Source organism: Spinacia oleracea, chromosome 3 (assembly GCF_020520425.1).
Source record: "Spinacia oleracea cultivar Varoflay chromosome 3, BTI_SOV_V1, whole genome shotgun sequence".
NCBI lineage: Eukaryota > Viridiplantae > Streptophyta > Magnoliopsida > Caryophyllales > Amaranthaceae > Spinacia > Spinacia oleracea.
In genome coordinates, this window is record NC_079489.1 from 21,699,711 (window position 1) to 21,715,464 (window position 15,754).

A 15,754-nucleotide genomic window follows, 5' to 3' on the forward strand; every position below is an offset into this window, starting at 1 on the left:
TAGTTTTGAACACAAAAAATACAATTAACATGGTGTTAATTTTAGGAGGGGTTTGTTTTACATATAATCTCTTTTGTGTAAATGATCAAAACAATCAACGTTTTACATATAACATGATTTTAGTTCCAGAGAAGGGTTTATAGTACATAGAATATGTTTTGTTTTTAAAGGATCAACTATAATTACTTTTGAACACAACAAATAAAATTCATAATGATTTTGGTTCATCAATTGAAAGAAACGTGGGATTTTTAAAAAATAAAATCCTAACCTATTGTTAAGATTCGAACACGGGTGAATGTTAGGCAAAAGCGTTGAAGTTACCACCACTATGACAAGGGGTATCAGCACGTCTACAATTGCAATACCAATTTATACGACTTATAAAAATCAATGATCCCATAAAAAGATGTCATTTTTTAAAAACATTGTTTTTGCTAGAGCCAGGATTGGAAGGCATGTTGATCGCAAATATATAGTTCAAGCGGTAAAGCAATGACCATAAGTCCATGATGACAAAGGGGTATCAGCACGTTAACATTTGCAACATAAAACATTTTTATCTATATGGAGGGAGTATGATTTTAGTTCTTTTAATCATATATATATTTTTTAAATTCTGATGGTATCAATTAACAAATCACCTCTTCGTATAATACAATAAAATAAGAAAACTTCATCACGAATGAATTAAGTCGTGAAAGCTTTCACTTGACAAATGAATTAATTTCATCACGAGAGTCTTCACCACGTCGAATTATGAACCCAAGTTGATGAAGGAAATAATGCCCTTGGTCCAAGTATGCATTCAATGTTAAGTCTAATAAATGCGGTTCAGTATTAATTAACAAGTTAATAATTCAGTGAGATCAAGTGAGCTGAATGCCTGACTAGAGGCCGCTTCAGTTCAAGTGGAATTAATTATATTAATCCACAACTTACTCTTGACTGAACCCGTAGGGTCACACAAATAGTACGTAAACGGATCAAGTATTTAATGGCATTAAATACTCCATCTATGGATATTCGGAATCGACGGATCTTGGTTTCAGTGGGAGCTGAGATCGTCACAGGCAAGAAATGAATACTCCGGAAACGATGATATTGCCGGAAACGGAAATATGGATCGTATCGGAAATATAAATATTATCCAAGTCGTAGATGTTGCCGGAAACGGAATGATGGTACGTATCGGAAAATATTATCGGAAATGGAAATATTGCCAGAATCGGAAATATTGCCGGAAACGGAAATATTGTCAGAATCGGAAATATTATCGGAATCGGAAAATAATTCCGGAAACGGAAATATTAAATATTTGTTCGAAACGGAAATTGATTCCGGAATCGGAAATATTAAATATTGTTCGTATCGGAAATGAATTCCGGAACTGGGAATTTAATCGGAAGCGTATCGTACGAATAAACATCGGACGAGCTTGCTAGACGCAAGGCCTAGCACGAAGCTAGGCCCAACGCCTAGCAAATCCCGCGCGCGACCAAAGCAAGCAAAGCCCAAACGCGAGAGCAAGGCCAGCAGGCGCGCACCCCTCGTGGGCTGCGAGCACTTGCTGGGCCTGGGCTCAGCGCGCGCGCGCATGGCGCCCCTCGTGGGCTGCTGCGCCTGCGTGTGTGTTTGTGCTTGCGTACGAAACCTTGATCGGTTAGGATTCGTATCAGATTGATTTCCTAAGTCTACTAGATAAATTAAGTGATTGAATTTTAGATTAATTCAGATTCACTAAATCGTTTCCTAGTAGGATTCTAATATCCGATACCCATGCCCTATAAATAGGTGATCAATGCTCACAATTTATATCGAGTATTCAAGTATTCAAAGTGATTTTTGAGAGCAAAAATTCAGTCATACAATTGCCTATATGTGCCGAAAATTCTAAGTACCTTAAGGGCGATCCTAGTTGGTCAAGCTTAAGGCGGATCCGGACGTGCTGTGGACTATCTACGGAGGGACGACACTTGGAGTCCTAAAGACTTGTTCTTGTTCGGTTCGGGCGCAGCTAGGGAAGGCACGCAACAAAGTGTATGCATCTAATCTATGCTAAATGATTATGTGTAAATAATATGCTTTCCTGGCTTTATGGTTTTTCCGCATGATTTATGAATTGTCATATGTATCATAACCTAACAGTTGATTCCTGATGCACAAAGGGTAATTCAGATGAATTTGTTTTATTTTTATTTTTTGATGAATAAGTTCAACAAACACGAGTTTATTTTTTGAAGGAGTGTTTTAATTGTGAAATATCTTGTTAATAAATGTTGCATTTGAAGAGATCGTGTTTTAATTTGTGGGATCATTACATGTATACTGAAATCGGAATACATACTGTTTATGAACTTCATTAGCTATCGTATCTTGTATAAAATTTTAGGTAGCCCACTATGATGTGCTGATACCCCCCGTTAAATTGGTTACTTGATTACTCTTACACTAGCTAAACCCGTGTTCGAACCTATGTGGTTGTTGAAAAATAATATATTTTTTCCCTATTCATTTTTTTTATTTTAATGAGTATTTTTTATACAAAATCTACAACCAAAACACATTTAGGAGTATCGTCTATACAATTTCTAGAATCAAAATCATAACTTAATCAAACAGGTTTATTGGTATACAAAAGGTTCAACATTGTCACTTCCAATTCATCATCTCCAGATTCGTAGAAGACGAATAATAGTTACATCCATTGCAATATTAACTATTTTTTCCAGCCATTGCAATAGGTCCAGCTTTTGTCACTTTCAATTCATCATTTCCAGTACATCTCAACTGAAACACTATAATAAATATGATTGAAAATCTCTTAGTAATTTCATCAAACAGGTTATATGCATCACTAAATCCATGGAAGTTCTTTTAATGGCAGACTTTTATATGCCCCGAAAAAAATTATAACTCATTTAGATAGTTAATGCATTCGAAAATGGCAGAAAATAGAATGAGAAATAGAAATTCAGAGGGTGGGAAAAATGAATCACATACTTTGCAGTTGCTTTAGCAGTATAAACCAGAAAAATGGCTCTTTGCAGTTCTCTTATTATTAGTGGAGGTGAAAGATGAAAATTTGTGGTGAAGAGGTGTTTGGCACAAATATGAAAAATGGGTATTTTGGCGCAATTAAATCCCGCTCAAAGAACAGAATGACGCAAATTGCTGAAAATATTTGCCGCCCGAAAAAAATATTTCAGAAAGCTTTTCCCTCTCTTTTTTTAGTGGGATTTGTGAGATGGCATTGTGTAATTGGTGGTGTGCAAGATACCTTTGCACACCAAGTGTATCTCTAGCCTTTTCCCTACTTGTTTGATTGGAATGAAATGAGAATAAAGAGGGAATTAATTAGAACTTCCTTGGGAAGTTGAAATTCCTATGAACATGAGAAGTGACTTACCTACCCTCCCTATCAAGTCATACTTCCCATGTCAATTCCCATGAACTATGAATTACCAAGTTCAACCAAACATAATCAACCTATTTCCTAGGAAAGTAATTAACAAGGGAATTAACTTCCTATGAAATGGAACTTCCCATGTGGATGTCACTACCCAAGTGAACCAAACAAGCACCAAATATACAAAAATCGTTAATACTGCTAACACGACTGCGAACTGCCTAATATACACAAGATATTATTCTAACATTTAGAAATTCTAGGGATGTTTTAGTTTTGTGGTGGTTCAAAGACGAGCACGTCGGAATATTTTTGGGCGGTGGTGGGAGATGATGGAGTTTGGCCGGAAGTGTAGAGCAAAGGTTAGGAGAGGTGAAGAGGGAGGGGGGGTGAATTTCTTTTAAAGGGCAAACACATACTTTAACGCAAACCCTGTCTCTTTTTCCCCTCTTTTCTTATAAGTTATAACCCTCTCCCTCTCAATTCCCAAACTACTTACTTGTTCATTTTTAATAATTACGTACATACTCCAATTATTCAACAGCTCGATCTTCATCCAAGAATTACGCTCGAGTCTGAATGTCTTTGTTTGTGTTAGTACATCGTAAACTATTTAATATTTCCGTTTCTGGAATTATTTTCCGATTCCGATAATATTTCCGATTCTGACAATATTTCCGTTTCCGGCAATATTTCCGATTCCGGCAATATTTCCATTTCCGATAATATTTTCCGATACGTACCATGTTTCCGTTTCCGGCAACATCTACGACTTGGATAATATTTATATTTCCGATACGATCCATATTTCCGTTTCCGGCTGAAGGAAATAATGCCCTTGGTCCAAGTATGCATTCTATGTTAAGTCTAATAAATGCGGTTCAGTATTAATTAACAAGTTAATAATTCAGTGAGATCAAGTGAGCTGAATGCCTAGCTAGAGGCCGCTTCAGTTCAAGTGGAATTAATGATATTAATCCACAGCTTACTCTTGACTGAACCCGTAGGGTCACACAAATAGTACGTAAACGGATCAAGTATTTAATGGCATTAAATACTCCATCTATGAATATTCGGAACCGACGGATCTTGGTTTCAGTGGGAGCTAAGATCGTCACAGGCAAGAAATGAATACTCCGGAAACGATGATATTGCCGGAAACGGAAATATGGATCGTATCGGAAATATGAATATTATCCAAGTCGTAGATGTTGCCGGAAACGGAAACATGGTACGTATCGGAAAATATTATTGGAAATGGAAATATTACCAGAATCGGAAATATTGCCGGAAACGGAAATATTGTCAGAATCGGAAATATTACCGGAATCGGAAAATAATTCCGGAAACGGAAATATTAAATATTTGTTCGAAACGGAAATTAATTCCGGAATCGGAAATATTAAATATTGTTCGTACCGGAAATGGAAATTTAATCGGAAGCGTATCGTACGAATTAGCATCGGACGAGGCCTGCCGGACGAAGGCCCAGCACGAAGCCGGGCCATCGCCCAGCAAGCACGCACGCCACAAGCCCAGCGCGCGCCAAGGGCCACGGATGCGTGGGCCGTGCTGCGTGGGCTGCTGCTCGCACGCGCATGGGCAGCCCTTGTGGCTGCCGTGTGTGTGTGAGTTTGTGCTCATGCGTGATTCCTGAATCTGCAAGAGTCAGTGTATGATTAAATTACTATTCCTAATTGGATAAATTAATTAAATAGAATTCATGTAGGATTCTAATTTCAATTAATTCGTATCCTACTAGGATTACGATTCCTTTTCCATAACTCTATAAATAAAGGCCTAGGGGTCATAATTTATACACAAGTTTCAAAGTATTCAAAAGTGAGTTTTTTGAGAGAAAACTAAAACACATCTTGCTCACAAAAGTGCCGAAATTTTCTAGTACCTTAAGGGCGATTCTAGTTGGTCAATCTTAAGGCGGATCCGGACGTGCTGTGGACTATCTACGGAGGGACGACACTTGGAGTCCTAAAAGACTTGTTCTTGTTCGGTTCGGGCGCAGCTAGGGAGGGCACGCAACAAAGAGTATGCATCTAAATTATGCTATATGATTATGTGTAAATAATATGTTGTCCTGGGTTAATGGTTGTTTCCGCATGATCTATGTAATGTCATATGTATCATAACCTAACAGTGGTATCACGAGCCCCTTATTATTTTCATAATCTAAATTGCATAAACATGGTTAAATATTACAAATTTGCAAGAATTAAAAGGGGTGATTAATTTTCGTAATTGTTAATTAATTGCAAATTGCGTTTATTTAATTATACGTACGCAGTTTTTCGGCAGTTTCTTCGTTACTCATCCGAATTGAGTGATTTTTGTGTCAATTCCGCATGTAAAAGGCATTCTAAAATTTTGACAAAAAAAGTATTTTTCTGCCGAACCCAGAATTCTCAAATTCGAAGCCTAACTATGACTTTTCGAAGGTTTTAGTTTTTCGAATGAAAAATTTCGTAAATTTAAGATGTTAAATTAAATATTTGCGATTCTTGTTGATAGATCTTGAATTTTTGATTGACCTACTGCATATGTTTAACAAGTTTGAATGCCTAGTCTTGTTAATTATGCAATCTAATTTGTAATTATGATTAATTTGTTGAAAATTAGAATAATTTGGAATTAATTTGATTTTCATAATTAATTGTAATTTAATTAGAAACCTATGATTAAAAACCACCATAAAAATTGTAAATTTACGATAAATTTTAAATTTTTATGACCTAGACTTGAATCCATATCAATCGGAAATCAATTGGATAATAAATTTTCGATTTTTTCGCCCTAAAATTATGAAATTAATAATATTTATTAATTTGTCATTAATTTTAAATATAAATTTTAAATTTTTATGCGATTCGTTCAAATAACTTGCACGCACGAAGCAATGGACGCTTCGTGTTACCCTTAAGGGGTGTTGTATAATGCGGGCATGCGACGACGAGCAAGGGAGCTCGTCGCCCGTGCGGCACGAATGCAATGAGCAAGGGCGTAGTGCACGAGCACAAGGCAGCAGCCCTGCCTTGTGTCGTGTGCCACGAGCAATGAACGAATGGGCATGGGCGAGGGGCGAGCCAAGGCAGTCGCGTGTGGGCAGCAAGCGAGCTGCGCCACAACGCGCGCTGCCTCGCACAAGTGCGCGCAGCCTCGCGCGCAGCGAGCGCAAGCTCGCGTGCCACGAGCGCTGCGCCCAGCACAACTCGCGCGCACAGCGCGCGATGTCGCTCGCCCAGCGAGCGATGTCGCGCCCCAGCGAGCGATGGCTCGCGCGCACAGCGCGCGATGTCGCTCGCCCAGCGAGCGATGTCGCGCCCCAGCGAGCGATGGCTCGCGCGCACAGCGAGCGAGCCAGCGCGCCCAGCGAGCGATCTCGCGCGCGCGCACTGCGAGCGATAGCTCGCGTGCGATGGGGCGCTGTGCGGAGGCTTGCGATAGGACAGCAGCAGCTATGCGACGAGCGCATGGGCTGCGCGCACATGGCCAGCAATGGCTGTGTGCGTACGGCCCATGGGCGTGCAACGCGTAGGGTGTTTGCGTTACGATTAGATCGTTTTGAATGTTTAATTTGAAAATTTCAGTTCACGTAATTTTAATTAATTTTAAAATTAATAATTTGAATTAATTTCTTGGATTTTAATTTTGAATATTATAATTATAATAAATGTTATTTATTCTAATTATTTTACTAAAATTAAAATCATGAATTAATTTAAATGCGACTGAAATTAAATTAAATTTATGGATTCAATTATAAATTTATATGAGCTTTAAATTTTAATTAAATTTGTATGTTTCCGGTCAGACTAGAAATACAATTTTATGTTTAAAATTAGTAAAGCATATGAATTTATTGGTTTGAGTGGGAGCGCTTTTTAGTCATAAACTCTTGATTAGGTCTACAAATCCTTAAGGTTAAAACAACTCGATTAGAATTAATAAGGACTGAATAATTGGTAGATTATTGGTGCCCTTGATTAATTGCTGCAAATGTTTACGTGATGCATAATGTGTTTTACTAACCAGCTATGTGGGCCATTCATGATAATGAATGGGTGAATGGTATATATTGTATATGTACTGTTTTGCAGGTTATGAAGTGACTAGTATGGCCCAAATAGGATAGAAAATATGGTCTGCGTACCATTAATTTGAATGTAATTGGTCTAAAGCACCAAAGTTATTTTTCAATTCAAATATGGTCTGCGTACCATCAAATAGTTGTAATTAGTTATAGCTTATCCTATTTGAAGAAAATGGTGCCTCCCACGGAGATTTTCAAGACGGACTTTGAAGTCAAAGCTTCAAGATGAAGTCGGGCCATACTAGATCACAAATATCTTATGCATGTTTTAAGTTATTTATTGCTTTAAATATGTCTTAAAATGCATGAGATCAAAAGCTTGATTATGTTGCATGATTAAGGATTTTAGTTCACTTAAAATCTAACCAACATAGTAAGAGCCTTAAGTTCCAAACTTAAAAAATTGAGTTAAAAGGTGCCATGCCAAAATATACACTTGCTTGGATATCCTTTACATCAATCTAGTAATAGTTTTCGCTCAGCGAGGTGTTACTTATTGGTCCTAAAGGGGCAAGGTACACAAATAATTGTGAGTACATGTTAGTTTTGGTGAAACTCAACGATATAAGTAAGGAGTCCTTTTATGTCGTGGCAAATTCGATAGGTTTACCTAATAAGTTCTTAGACGTACCTATCAACCAAGAATAGTTTCTAGACTATTAGCAAAAGGCTTTTGCTTACCTAAGATGTTCTAGGATTAAGTCGACAAACTGTGCTTAGTTCTTCAATGATTTTAGGATCTTGGAATCATTTTATTCACACCTGCCGGAACACATAACTTGAATAAAATGCTTAATAAACATTGAATTGTGCATGTATGCTAGAATTTAAGTTTATTAAGAGAAACTGTGAATGGTTATTTATTTGTTTATTCTTTTCAATTGTAGTTTTTAATATGGCAAACAACAATCAAAACATCATCATGGGTTCTGAGCTTATGGTCAAGCTGAACCTGACAAATTTTCTTGAATGGGAAGCTAAGCTAGTTGAAATAGTCAAACTCAATGGACTTGAGTATGTACTATCACATCCCATGCCAAGCTACTATGCCAGAGACATGACCCCTGAGAGATTTTACGCCTGGGATGCGGATCTCAAAAAGGTTATGAGTCTCATGCTGAACAATATCCCTGATGATTGGGCTAGAAGGTTTGTAGCCTATGAACCTTTTACGCTCATCAAGAATCTGAGGGATATCTGTCGTGGAAGTACGGAGGACAGGGACCTGAACGTCCATGAGTTGATTGAATCAATGTCTGGGCTAAAGGTTAGTTCTCCCAACAGGTGTTATAGGATGGAGGTCCAAGAAACACATGTTCAGCTCCTTCGCACTAAACAGAGGGTAGGCGTCCCACTGAGGTTCCATGTGGATCTTATGTGTTCATATTTTGATCGCCTAAGTCTACTAGGAACACCAATAAGCGAAAGGATGGCAGTCTCTGTCTTGCTCAATTCACTACACAGTGGGTTTGGTCGCTTCAAGCAACAATACCTAAGTGAACCAAGAGAAGAAACAGTTGCAGAATTTATTCACCTTGTCAGAAAGGCTGAAATAGTACTGGACTGTGAAGCCAAAGATTTACTCAAGGCTAGAAAGAGACCATTCAAGAAAGGTGGAAAGTCCAAGGGCAATGCTAAATCAAAGCAGGACAAGTCCACATCAAGCTGTCTTTATTGTGATGGAATAGGCCATTACAAAAGAGAATGTCCAAAGCTAAAGGAAGATCAGAAGAACGGAACAGTCGTTCCAACTTCAGGTATTTTCGTTATAGACTGTATACTTGCTAATTCAACTTCTTGGGTATTAGATACAGGTTGTGGCTCACACTTATGTTCCAATCCACAGGGACTAAGAAGAAGTAGAAAGTTAAGCAAGGGTGAAGTCGACCTACGAGTGGGAAATGGAGCACGGATTGCTGCATTAGCCGTAGGAACTTACTATTTGTCGTTGCCCTCCGGGCTAGTTTTGGAACTGGAAGAATGTTTCCATGTTCCAAGTCTTACTAAAAACATCATTTCAGTTTCTTGCTTAGATGCTAAGGGATTTTCCTTTATAATAAAAGACAATAGTTGTTCGTTTTATTTTAAAGAGATGTTTTATGGATCTGCTAGATTAGTCAATGGACTTTATTTATTAGATCACGACAAACAAGTATATAACATAAATACCAAAAAGGCCAAAAAGGATGATTCAGATCTCACCTATCTGTGGCATTGTCGATTAGGCCATATAAACTTGAAACGCTTAGAAAGACTTCAAAGGGAAGGAATTCTAGAACCATTTGACTTAGAGGATTATGGTAAATGCGAATCATGTTTACTTGGCAAAATGACAAAGCAACCTTTCTCTAAAGTTGGAGAAAGAGCAAATGAACTATTGGGTTTAATCCATACAGATGTATGTGGACCAATGAGTACAAATGCTAGAGGTGGTTTCAGCTACTTTATCACTTTCACTGATGACTTCAGTAGGTATGGTTATGTCTACCTAATGAAGCATAAGTCTGAATCCTTTGACAAATTCAAGGAATTTCAGAGTGAAGTAGAGAATCAATTAGGCAAGAAGATTAAGGCACTGCGGTCTGATAGAGGCGGTGAATATCTGAGCTATGAATTTGATGACCATCTGAAAGAATGTGGAATTCTATCAGAATTGACTCCTCCTGAAACACCACAATGGAACGGTGTGTCAGAACGGAGGAACAGAACCTTGCTAGACATGGTCAGGTCAATGATGGGTCAGGCCGAACTTCCATTAGAATTTTGGGGACATGCACTAAATACAGCTGCACTCACTATAAATAGAGCTCCGTCTAAAGCTGTCGAAAAGACTCCATACGAATTATGGTTTGGAAAGCCTCCAAATGTGTCTTTTCTTAAGATTTGGGGATGTGAAGTTTACGTCAAACGATTAATTTCAGACAAACTTCATCCAAAATCTGACAAATGTATCCTTGTGGGCTATCCAAAGGAAACAAAGGGGTATTACTTCTACAATACATCTGAGAACAAAGTGTTTGTTGCTCGAGATGGTGTCTTTTTGGAGAAGGATCACATTTCCAAAATGACAAGTGGGAGAAAAGTAGACCTCGAAGAAATTCGAGTCGAACAACAAACTCTAGAGAATGCTCAAGATGACATTCAGGATGAAACTCAGAGATCTTTAGAAGAATCTGGTGAGAATCATGGTCAATCTAGAAATGTTACCCCGCGTAGATCGCAAAGATATAGATCTCAACCGGAAAGGTACTTAGGTATTTTGACGAACGAGAGCTATGACGTTCTATTACTTGAAAGTGATGAACCTGCGACTTACAAGCAAGCTATGACGAGCCCTAGCTCCAAGCAATGGCAAGAAGCCATGCAATCTGAATTAGACTCCATGTCTGAAAACCAAGTATGGGATTTGGTCGATTTGCCAGATGGCTACCAAGCCATTGGAAGCAAATGGGTTTTCAAACTGAAAAAGGACAAGGATGGGAAACTTGAAGTTTTCAAAGCTAGATTGGTTGCAAAAGGTTACAGGCAAGTCCACGGTGTGAATTACGATGAAACCTTTTCACCAGTTGCAATGCTAAAGTCTATTCGAATAATGTTAGCAATCGCTGCATATTACGATTACGAAATATGGCAGATGGATGTCAAAACTGCTTTCTTAAACGGCGTTTTAACAGAAACTGTGTTTATGACACAGCCTGAAGGTTTTGAGGATCCAAAGAATGCTAAAAAGGTATGCAAGCTAAAGAAGTCAATCTACGGATTGAAGCAGGCATCCAGGAGCTGGAATATACGTTTTGATGAAGCAGTCAGTGACTTTGGTTTCATCAAGAACGCAGACGAATCTTGTGTATACAAGAAGGTCAGTGGGAGCAAAATTGCTTTCCTAGTATTATATGTCGACGACATATTGCTTATCGGAAATGACATTCCTATGTTGAACTCTGTCAAGATTTGGCTTGGGAAATGTTTTTCGATGAAGGATCTAGGAGAAGCACAGTACATATTGGGCATCAAGATTTACAGAGATAGATCTAAAAAGATGATTGGACTTAGTCAAAGCACTTATATCAATAAGGTGCTTGATAGGTTCAAGATGGCGGACTCCAAGCGAGGCTACCTACCCATGTCTCATGGAATGACTCTAAGCAAGACTCAGTGCCCAAAAACACTTGATGAGCGTAGACGAATGAATGGGATTCCACATGCATCATTGATTGGTTCAATAATGTATGCTATGATATGTACACGCCCGGATGTTGCGTACGCACTCAGTGCTACGAGCAGATACCAGTCAGACCCAGGAGAGGCGCATTGGACTGCTGCCAAGAACATTCTGAAGTACCTGAAAAGGCACAAAGATGACTTCCTGGTCTATGGTGGAGATGATGAATTAATTGTTAAAGGCTATACGGACGCAAGTTTCCAAACCGACAAAGATGATTTCAGATCACAGTCTGGGTTTGTCTTCTGCCTCAACGGAGGAGCAGTAAGCTGGAAAAGTGCTAAGCAAAGCACCATTGCGGATTCTACAACTGAAGCGGAGTACATTGCTGCACATGAAGCAGCAAAGGAAGCTATATGGCTAAGGAAGTTCATAGGAGAACTTGGTGTAGTCCCCTCCATTAAAGGACCAATAGCCCTGTATTGTGATAATAACGGAGCTATTGCACAGGCAAAAGAGCCTAGACACCACCAGAGAGTCAAGCATGTACTTCGTAGATTTCACCTTCTACGAGAGTTCGTTGAAAGAAAAGAAGTCGAGATAAGCAAAATTGGAACTGATGACAACATATCAGATCCATTAACTAAACCTCTGCCGCAAGCGAAGCACAACTCGCACACTGCAGCTATGGGAATCAAGCATATTGGAGAATGGCTTTGATGTCTCTGTTTAATGTTTTAAAGTTTTAGAGTTTAAATCTTTGTAAAACATTATTGGTTAATCATTCACAATAAATGAAAGGAATTCATTTTTTCCATTTAATTTGTGGTTTATTAAATGATGAGTCCCTTCAACTTGACAATATATTCAAGATAGACTGTCAGGACCAGTCCTGTGACTAAGAAATGTCTATCAAGTGAACTTGAATGTCAAAGGTTGAAAATGGTCCCTAATCGGAGTTTTCTATAAAATTGGACGCATAGAAAACGTTAGACGATTAGAATGCAAGATGACTAGTAGTTCTGTTTCTTGAACTATGTGGACATGGCAATGTCATAATCATTTGCATAGATACTTACTTTGGGAAGACTAGTATCGGACAAGACCTATGAAACTTTACTGTAAGAGATGAAAGTCTGTCATAAGTAAATTTCATTAAATTATTAGACACTAAATCCTCAATACCTGAGTGATTTGAGATTACTTGTTTGAGAACTGGTTGCTTTGACGTTGACCAACCGTCGCACCGTAAAAGGAGGCTATAAAGGCAACGCTCAGGTAATCACCTATCAAACGAAGTCTAATCTCAAGATCGCAAGAATGGGATTGTCCTCCCATAAATCGGGAAGAGATGCTTAAAAGTTGTACAAGGCCACTCGGAGAGCTAGAAACTGTGAAATGCATGGCCGTGCTCGGATGAATCATAGGCTATGATTATCTGTTTATTTGATCAGTTGAACTCTGAAACCGAGGAACACCTCTGGACATAATAAGGATGACAACTCTTACCTTATGTTCAAGAGCAAGCATCGAGCGACAAAGGAATTAGGAAATGCACACTTGTCCCTAAGGACAAGTGGGAGACTGAAGGAAATAATGCCCTTGGTCCAAGTATGCATTCTATGTTAAGTCTAATAAATGCGGTTCAGTATTAATTAACAAGTTAATAATTCAGTGAGATCAAGTGAGCTGAATGCCTAGCTAGAGGCCGCTTCAGTTCAAGTGGAATTAATGATATTAATCCACAGCTTACTCTTGACTGAACCCGTAGGGTCACACAAATAGTACGTAAACGGATCAAGTATTTAATGGCATTAAATACTCCATCTATGAATATTCGGAACCGACGGATCTTGGTTTCAGTGGGAGCTAAGATCGTCACAGGCAAGAAATGAATACTCCGGAAACGATGATATTGCCGGAAACGGAAATATGGATCGTATCGGAAATATGAATATTATCCAAGTCGTAGATGTTGCCGGAAACGGAAACATGGTACGTATCGGAAAATATTATTGGAAATGGAAATATTACCAGAATCGGAAATATTGCCGGAAACGGAAATATTGTCAGAATCGGAAATATTACCGGAATCGGAAAATAATTCCGGAAACGGAAATATTAAATATTTGTTCGAAACGGAAATTAATTCCGGAATCGGAAATATTAAATATTGTTCGTACCGGAAATGGAAATTTAATCGGAAGCGTATCGTACGAATTAGCATCGGACGAGGCCTGCCGGACGAAGGCCCAGCACGAAGCCGGGCCATCGCCCAGCAAGCACGCACGCCACAAGCCCAGCGCGCGCCAAGGGCCACGGATGCGTGGGCCGTGCTGCGTGGGCTGCTGCTCGCACGCGCATGGGCAGCCCTTGTGGCTGCCGTGTGTGTGTGAGTTTGTGCTCATGCGTGATTCCTGAATCTGCAAGAGTCAGTGTATGATTAAATTACTATTCCTAATTGGATAAATTAATTAAATAGAATTCATGTAGGATTCTAATTTCAATTAATTCGTATCCTACTAGGATTACGATTCCTTTTCCATAACTCTATAAATAAAGGCCTAGGGGTCATAATTTATACACAAGTTTCAAAGTATTCAAAAGTGAGTTTTTTGAGAGAAAACTAAAACACATCTTGCTCACAAAAGTGCCGAAATTTTCTAGTACCTTAAGGGCGATTCTAGTTGGTCAATCTTAAGGCGGATCCGGACGTGCTGTGGACTATCTACGGAGGGACGACACTTGGAGTCCTAAAAGACTTGTTCTTGTTCGGTTCGGGCGCAGCTAGGGAGGGCACGCAACAAAGAGTATGCATCTAAATTATGCTATATGATTATGTGTAAATAATATGTTGTCCTGGGTTAATGGTTGTTTCCGCATGATCTATGTAATGTCATATGTATCATAACCTAACACCGGCAATATCATCGTTTCCGGAGTATTCATTTCTTGCCTGTGACGATCTCAGCTCCCACTAAAACCAAGATCCGTCGATTCCGAATATCCATAGATGAATTTCTTTTAAAGGGCAAACACATACTTTAACGTTAAAAACGCAGACGTTTTTAGCTAACGCATGCGTCGATTAAAAACTACCCTGGGTTGTATTTGACTAACTTGTTAAAAAAGCAATCCCTCTGTTCTTGAGTGTTAGTCCACTTTTTTGTATCGAGTTATTTTTTTTTATTAGTCCCTTTTGTATCTTTCTTTATTTGTCCTGCATTTATCTCCATTATACCCTCATAAATATCCAAATAACTCACTTTTGTACTCCCAAATTAACCATTATCTCCATTAAGCTCCTTTATTATTTCTTTACTAGTCTTATATGCACGCTATTGCGAGATTATATAAAAACTAAAAATTACGTTAATGTAACTAATCACAGTAAATAATATGCAAAAAAAATTGTTCAAAAAGTAATCTCTAGTTGAAAGCATTTAGATAGTGATTTCATTATTTTATTTTCATTGTATTTTAAATTAGTATTAAGGCCCTGTTCTGTTCACCTTATTTCCACTTATTTCAGGAAAAATAAGTTCATATAAGTTCAGATAAGTTCAGATAAGATAAGTTCAGGAAAAATAAGGGTTGGCCAAGCACAATTTATAACTAAAATAAGTTTTGATAAGTTCTAATAAGTTCAGATAAGTTCAGTTAAATTCAGATAAGTTCAGATAAGATAAGTTCAGGAAAAATAAGTGAAAATCAGGTGAATAGAACGCAGCCTAATATGAGTTAGTTGGGCTATTTTAGTCTTTTTACTTAGGGACACCAAAAGTGATGTTACTGAAATATCCCTCCCCTCTTAACTTATATATAATAGAGATTCAACCCAAGTGGGTTAAATTCATATGATAAATTTACTTATTTAAATTATCTTAGATTCCAAAATAAACTAACATTAAAAACCGAAGGGCGTAGTTGATTTGATAATCGTAGACTTAAGTTGATTGGAGTACTTGTGTTTTGTTGTTTAATAAGTGGGACATCAAGTCCATTCTTCAGGTAACCTTTCACCTGATTGCATTTAAACAATTAATTTCTCCAACGGAAAACTCCTTTTTTTCCCACT